The sequence below is a fragment of the Zingiber officinale genome, chromosome 3A (genome assembly GCF_018446385.1).
Source record: "Zingiber officinale cultivar Zhangliang chromosome 3A, Zo_v1.1, whole genome shotgun sequence".
NCBI classification, from domain to species: Eukaryota; Viridiplantae; Streptophyta; class Magnoliopsida; order Zingiberales; family Zingiberaceae; genus Zingiber; species Zingiber officinale.
In genome coordinates this window covers 44,577,307-44,585,830 of record NC_055990.1, presented here as the reverse complement: position 1 = coordinate 44,585,830, position 8,524 = coordinate 44,577,307, and positions in this window count along the sequence as shown.

The following is an 8,524-nucleotide window of genomic DNA, read 5'->3' as shown; positions in this document are numbered from 1 at the left end:
TTTTGCTGTGATCAAAGGGGGAGAGAAAAGTACAAGTTTAGGGGGAGTTAGAAAAAATTTAAAATTTCTGTTATTATTAATTTCTGTTATTATTTTTATAAAAAGTGTTGCAATTTTACTAATTTCAAAAATTATGTTTAACTTGTCAGTTTAGTAATTTACCTTTAAAATTACTATTTATGTCTATGTTGTCCCTAACTTGAACTTGGGTTGATGCATATCAAAAAGGGGGAGATTGTTGGACCCCGTGGTAGTTTTGATGTGATCAACCAAGTTGGTTAGGTCCTCCGTTGTATTTAATCCCTGTGTCTGAGTGTGCAGGAGCTTAGGAGCAGAGGAAGTCGAGCGGAAGACGCAGCTAGCGAGAAGGACGGCACGGGAAGGGAGCCGACGGGCTCGGTGCGTCCGAACGATGAGAGAGCTGCGGAAGAGTACTCCGGTGGGCGTGAAGAGCGTGCGCGGCGCTCGAGGGACGTTAAGCCGGGACGGAAGGCTGCTCGAGGAAGGCCGGAAATTGGGTTCGGGTGAGCCCTATTTCGGTTGGCCGCAATCACCCAAAAGATCGGAGTGTCGGAAGTCAAAGTGGAGCAAAGAAACAAGCTGGAATGTTGAGCTGCCAGCTTGGAGGCGCCTCCATCAGGCTTGGAGGCGCCTCCAGCTTGAAGGCGCCTCCAGCCTTGCTGAAGGCGCCTCCAAGGGCGCCTTCAGACTTGATGAAGGCGCCTTCAACAGGTCAAAATGACCGTTTGCGTTTGGATAGAGTTCTATCCGCTGACCGAGCTATGGAGGCGCCTTGAACCTTGTTGGAGGGGTCTTGGACCCTCGGGATAGAATTTCCAGAGACTATTTAAAGGCCCCTGGAAATAGGAATTAAAGAACAACTCAAGCAATCAATCTGTTAGCAATTCCTAAGCAACTAGTGAGCTTCAAAAGTGTAAAATGCTTCTCCACCTTCAGAGAAGGAGATTTTTCTTACTATGCTTTTCTACTGTCCTGGATTAACAACCTCCTTGGTTGTAACCAGGTTAAATCTCTGAGTCTTTTCCATTCATGTTTCCTTTTCTGTTTCATTAATTTAGTTGCTGATGTAAATTCTGAGTTGAAATTCGAGGAGGGTATAGTTTGTTTTTTTTTGTTTTCAGCAATTCACCCCCCTGTTGTCGGTCTCCGCTGCTCCAACAAACCGCCCGCTTGCACACTTGGCTAGCTGCGTCTTGACCGGGTCAAAGGTTGCGGGTTCGATTCCTCAACCGAACCTTTATTCTCCTTTTATTTTCTATTTCCTAACTACTACTTAATTATATTTCTTTCCCTATTTGATCAGCACGCCCGCTTGGGTTTCTTGGTCAGCCGCGCGTTGCTTAAGGCTTGGCTCGTGGGTTCAAATCCCGGCTGAAACCTTTTCTTCTTATTATTTCATATTATTAACTTCTACTACTTAAATACATTTCATGCTTCTTTTAATCAGCAACGCCTACTTGGGCTCCTGGTCAGTCGAGACAAAGAAAGGCTTTGCTTGGCCGGAGGTCTCCGGTTCAAACCTCAACTAAATTCTTTATTTTTTTATAACTTCTTTCGTTTAGTAAAAATACCAAACGACCTCCAAAAATTACATGAAAATACTCTAAAATTTTTTAAAAATCTCTAGAATATTTCTAAAGTATTTATAAATATTTTTAACCACTATTAGAACTCCAAATGAGGAAATTTGGGTCGTTACAGTTATAAGAACCTATAGGGTCACACACAAAGGGCAATTAAATGGAGATTAGGTTCATTTGATGAACCTAAAAGATTAGGTTCATGTGACGAACCAAATTGGATTAAGAGTAGTCCAAATTGAGCTAATTGAGTTGGACTCAATTTGGTTCATGTATTAGATGAGTCTAATTTGGACTTAGACTCATTGAATCAATTTAATTCAATGAATAGAGATTCATTAAATTAAAATTGACTTGAACCAATGGTTAGATTAGATCAACCATGGGAGAGAATTGGTCAAGTTTGAGTTGACTTGAGAGGAAGATGAAAGGTCAAGTTTGACTTGACCATTTGTCACCTCATTGGTGAGTTGACATTGAATGGGCCAATGATGATGCTCCACATCATCATGGTTGCTTAAGTGGGATGTCACCTCATGGGAGTTACCAAGAGTTGTGACTCTTGAGATTCCATGGAGGTTACAACTCCTCTTAATGTGGCCGGCCACATCAATTAGAGGAGGAGTTTTCATTTTGTGAAGGAACTCTCATCTTTTTCTTCCTCTCAAGGTTTCTTCTCTCCCTCTCCTCATCTTTGCCGAGACCATCAAGGGTGCTAGCACATCCTAGTGGTTTCTCTCCATCTCTTGCTTGTGTGGATACTCATAGAGGAGTATCTACCTTGATACTCTTGAGATTCGGCGAACTTTGGACGAGCGGGATAAAGCGAAGGGCTTCGCATCAAGGGTAAAGATCTTATCTTGTAGATCTTGGCTTAGAAACTCGTACGTGAATGTTTTTCGAAATTTTATTCTTCGCACGGATCCGGTGGCTGGGGTTTCAGGGTTTTCGCAACGCAAAAAGCGATTTTTGCGGCCCGAAAAACCCAACAGTGGTATCAGAGCCACGTATGAAGCTCGTACGAGTTTTAATTTGTATTTTTATGAAAATTACAGATCTGTAAATTTCTGTAAAATTATGATTTTTATAGTTTTTATGGGTATTTTTCTCGTAAAAGTGAAGCACAAATGTTTTGACACTTGTAGGCTTCGACTACCGAGAAGATCTTTCTGAAATGGCAAGGTTTCACCCCAAATCTTTTTTGGACAGCGGGCTAAGGCGCTGTAGGATCGCTAAGGAACACTCGCGATGGTTATATCGCGGGTAGGGGTACTGCCCCTGACCCCACAAGGGGATTCGTTCCGTGATTGCGCCCGAAAAACGCTAAACGGGACCGCCGGGAATTTTTATTCATAAAAAAATTATAAAAATTGTAATAAAAATTACAGAAATTTATAGAAATTGCATAATTTAGAATTATATATTATTTTGTGATGGTCATGGCCCAAAAGACCCCATTAGATTGGAAATTGTGTTGTAATTCATAATATGGCCTGCGTGTCGTCGTGTGATTGTGTGTGTCGTATATTTGATACACAACATGTGCGTCGTGCCTTTCTATTTATTTATTCTTGTTGTAAATTAGTTTATACTCGAATGTAACTCGAGTTTCACCATTGTAATGTACAAAAATGGAGCGGTTGAAGGTCCACTCGAGATGGAGTTACGAGGAGGGCGCGAGCAACACAAGGTGGTCAAAGGAAGGAGCTTGAGAAGTTGTTGACCTTAGGTTGACCATCCGATCTTCTCATTGGCTTGAGAAGATCGTAGTAGGGCCATGACTAATCACAAAATATTTAATTAATTGCTTGTGTGTGTGTATGTGATGCATGCTAGAATAAGTAATTAATTAGCGCCTTAACGATTCGATTCGATCAATCGCGTACATGATGCGCCCTAACGATTAGATTAGATCTAAATCGAGTATATGATACATCTCGTCGATTAGATTAGATCTTAATCACGACAACTCATAATGCCTACCATGCCGTGATACCTATCACTACTTCGATCACATGTAGTTGTTGAATCTGCCAAAGCAGAGCAACACATATTATCTTGGTAGGGTACGGAGGGACAATCTTGGTCCCGCCTATTAACGCATGGGTGAGTAAAACTCAATTAGATTGAGTATAACTAGTTAAATCAAGTTTACCTGTAGGCATTTATCTAATAGTTGGAAGATAGGTCGAAATCACGTTTATATTAACTTTTGGGCGTATTAGCCAAAGCTAACTCGAGTTTTAATATAAATGCGGATCTTGATCCTATAAACAAGAGTTGCATAGAGATGTAATTGGTAAATTAGTTACCTACCGATCATACTAAGTCTTGGGTGATTTATCCAAAGCTAACTCAAGGCGTAGTATGATGTGGATCTTGTACCACATGAATTATAGAATTCAGTGGGAGCATCATTTAATTAAAAGGCCTAATTAAGTGATTACTAGAATATGATGTTTATTTATTTTCTGCATTTTTCTGTTGTAGATTACCATGACGTCAAACACGAACACCTTCTCTCTGCGTTCTGTCCTTGATAAGGACAAGCTCAACGGAGCAAATTTCCTGGACTGGTACAGGAATCTGAGAATAGTTCTCACCCAAGAACGTAAATTGTACGTTCTGGAGCAGCCCATTCCGGAGGCTCCTCCTGCCAATGCCACGCGAGCTGATAAAGATGCTTATAAGAAGCATCAAGATGACGCATTAGATGTGTCATGTCTTATGCTTGCAACCATGAACTCTAAGCTTCAGAAGCAACATGAGTTAATGGGTGCTTATGATATGGTTGAACATCTTCGTCAACTATATCAAGGATAAGCACGGCACGAGAGATTTGAGATCTCAAGGGTACTATTTCAGTGCAAGATGTCAGATGGGGCTCCCGTAGGTCCATATGTACTCAAGATGATTGGGTACATAGAGAATCTTCAGAGGTTGGGATTCCCACTTGGCCAAGAGCTGGCCACTGACTTGATCTTGCAATCTTTTCCAGAGAGCTATAGTTTGTTTGTCATGAACTACAACATGAACGAAATTGACAAGCTACTGCCCAAACTGCTTAGTATGTTACAAACTGCTATGCTCAACCTTAAGAAAGTTAAGCCCAACTCTATTCTAATGGTTCAGAAACACAAGGGCAAGGGAAAGCCTAAAGGCAAGGGAAAGTCCCAAGCCAAGGGCAAAGGTAAAGCACTGAAGCCTAAAGGAGGGGTCGCCAAGGATGCTACCTGCTTCCACTGCGGTCAGACTAGGCACTGGAAGAGGAACTGCAAAGTCTACCTGGAAGATCTTAAGAAGAAGAGAAGTGAGACTTCCACTTCAGGTATATATGTTATAGAAGTCAATCTATCTATTTCTTCATCATGGGTATTAGATACCGGATGTGCTTCTCACATTTGTACTAATGTGCAGGGCGCTGAGAAATAGTAGGGCATTGACGAAGGGCGAGGTGGATCTACGCGTAGGCAATGGAGCACGGGTTGTTGCTATTGCTATAGGGACTTATTTTCTATCTCTTCCCTCTGGGCTTGTATTAGAGTTGGATGATTGTTGTTATGTGTCTGCTTTGACTAAGAACATTATATCAGTTTCTTATTTAGACAAGAAAGGCTTTTCATTTATAATAAAGAACAAATGTTGTTCAGTTTATTTAAATGATATGTTCTATTGTAGTGCACCTCTGATGAACGGACTCTATATTCTAGACCTTGAGAGCCCTATCTATAACATAAGTACCAAGAGGTTCAAGTCAAATGACATGAACCAAACCTATCTCTGGCACTGTCGCTTAGGTCATATAAATGACAAGCGCTTATCCCAGCTCTATAAAGATGGTTTGCTGAACTCATTTGATTTTGAATCATATGAGACATGCGAGTCATGCCTACTAGGCAAGATGACCAAGACTCCTTTTAGTGGACACAGTGAGAGAGCGATTGACTTGTTAGGTCTTATACGTAGTGATGTATGTGGCCCTTTCAATGTCACTGTTAGAGGTGGTTATAGGTACTTCATTACATTTACTGATGACTTCAGTAGATATGGTTATATGTACCTGATGACACATAAATCAGAATCCTTTGAAAAGTTCAAAGAATTCAAGAATGAAGTACAAAACCAGCTTGGCAAGAGTATTAAGATACTTCGATCAAATCGAGGTGGAGAATACCTTAGCCATGAGTTTCGTGACTATCTAGCTGAGTGTGAGATTCTATCCCAACTCACTCCTCCTAGAACACAACAGTGGAATGGTGTATCTGAAAGGAGGAATCGTACCCTATTAGATATGGTACGGTCTATGATGACTCACACAGATCTTCCTACATTCCCTTGGGGCTATGCTCTAGACACAGCAGCCTTCATTCTCCACCAAGTTCCATCTAAGGCTATAATAAGGACACCATATAGGATATGGACTGGGAGAGATGCCCAGGTGTCTTTTATGAGGATTTGGGATTGTGAGGCTTACGTTAGACGTCAAGTCTCGGACAAATTGGGACCCAAATCCGACAAGTGCTATTTTATCGGATATCCCAAGGAAACTAAGGGATATTACTTCTACATTCCCAGTCAACACAAGGTAGTTGTGGCTAAGACTGAGGTATTTCTAGAAAGGAATTTTGTTTCTAGAAAAACTAGTGGGAGTACGTTCGATCTTGAAGAAGTTTAAGATGCGAACAATAGCACTGAAGCCTCGATGGAAGTTGAACTGGAACCACAAAGTGTTGTGGATGATGTTGTTCCATAAGGAGTTGAGGAACAACAACCAGTTCAAGTAGACATACCTCTTCGCAGGTCTGATAGTGTACGTCGTCAGCCTGAGAGATATTCATTTCTCTTGTCTGACCATGATTACATTGTGCTCATAGAGGATGAGCCCACCTCTAAGCTGTGATGAGACCAGATTATGAGAAATGGCTAGAGGCCATGAGATCCGAGATAGAATCCATGTACAATAACCAAGTATGGACTTTGGTTGATCCACCTGAAGGGGGCAAACCCATTGAGTGTAAGTGGGTCTTGAAGAGAAAGACTGACATGGATGGACTTATTTATAAGGGTCGCTTGGTAGCTAAAGGTTTCAAGCACATTCATGGTATTGACTATGATGAAACCTTTTCTCCAATAGCGATGTTTAAGTCCATTCGGATCATGCTTGCTATTGTAGCATACCATGACTATGAGATATGGCAGATGGATGTCAAAATCACATTTCTGAATAGAAACCTGCTCGAGGATGTGTACATGACACAACATGAGGGTTTTGAAGATCCATAGCATACTGCAGAGTATGCAAGTTGCATAGGTCCATTTATGGACTAAATCAAGCTTCTCGGAGCTGGAATCTTTGATTCGATGATGCAATCAAACAGTTTGGTTTCATCAAGAATGAAGATGAACCTTGTGTCTACAAGAAGGTTGTAGGGGACATAGTTGTCTTTCTCATATTGTATGTGGATGACATACTACTCATTGGGAAAGACATCCCTTTGCTGTAGTCTGTCAAGACTTGGCTAGGGACTTGTTTCTCAATGAAGGACTTAGGTGAAGCATCCCGCATTCTTGGCATACAGATCTATAGAGATAGATCTAAGAGATTGCTTGGCCTAAGTTAGAGTACATACGTTGACAAGGTATTATTTCGGTTTGCCATGCAAAACTCCATGAAGGGATTTCTGCCGATGTCACATGGCGTGAGTCTTTCGAAGACTCAAGGTCCCTCTTCTAGAGAGGAGAGAGAGCGCATGGATCAGATCCCTTATGCCTCAGCCATAGGATCTATCATGTACGCCATACTATGTACTCGTCCTGATGTCTCGTATGCTTTGAGCATGACGAGCAGATACCAGTCAGATCCAGGTGAAAGTCACTGGATAACGGTCAAGAATATTCTTAAGTACTTGAGAAGGACTAAAGAATATTTCTTGATATATGGAGACGATGATGAGCTAGCTGTAAAGGGTTACAGTGATGCCAGCTTCCAGACCGACCAGGATGATTATCGATCGCAGTCAGGGTTCGTGTTTTGCATAAATGGTGGTGCTGTGAGCTGGAAGAGTTCGTAGCAGGACATAGTAGCTGATTCTACGACAGAGGCCGAGTATATTGCTGCATTAGAAGCAGCAAAGGAGGCAGTTTGGATCCGCAAGTTCATCATTGAACTTGGGGTGGTTCCTAGCATCGCTGACCCTATTGAGCTCTATTGTGACAACAATGGAGCAATTGCGTAGGCTAAGGAATCTCGCTCACACCAGCGGACCGAATACATATTACGGCTCTTTCATCTCATTCGAGAGATTATCGAGAGAGGAGATGTGAAGATTTGCAGAGTACCCACAGAGGCTAACATCACAGATCCCTTGACCAAGGCTTTGGCACAGAGAAAGCATGATGGTCACACTAGGTCATTAGGCCTTAGAGCCTACACTGATTGACACTAGTGCTAGTGGGAGATTGTTAGTCAGAGCCCTAGAGCCAATCATTTGATGATTATTGTATGGACTCGTTGTATCATATTCTTGTATATAAATAAAGACATTTGTTTTGGTTATTATACTTACTTGTATTAGTGCCAAATAACTAAGTATAATAGCGTTCTTGAGTAGAATATTCTTACTTATATCAATCGATTGGTTGAATTGATAGTGAGATGATATAGGGACCACTACTCTTAATCATTCCTAGTCAAGTATTAACATTCAGGGACAATGATAATGCAACGAGACTAGCATGTAGGTTAACTCGATGACTTGATCTCACAAGTCATGGATATGGAGATATCAAGTTGACACATAGGTATGCATTGGAAAATATATACTGAATGACCCACCATGAGAAAGTATCATGGATCTTTATATGAGTGCCATATACTTTCTCATGTGGCTATTAGTATGACTACTAGTCCTTGGACCTGAAGT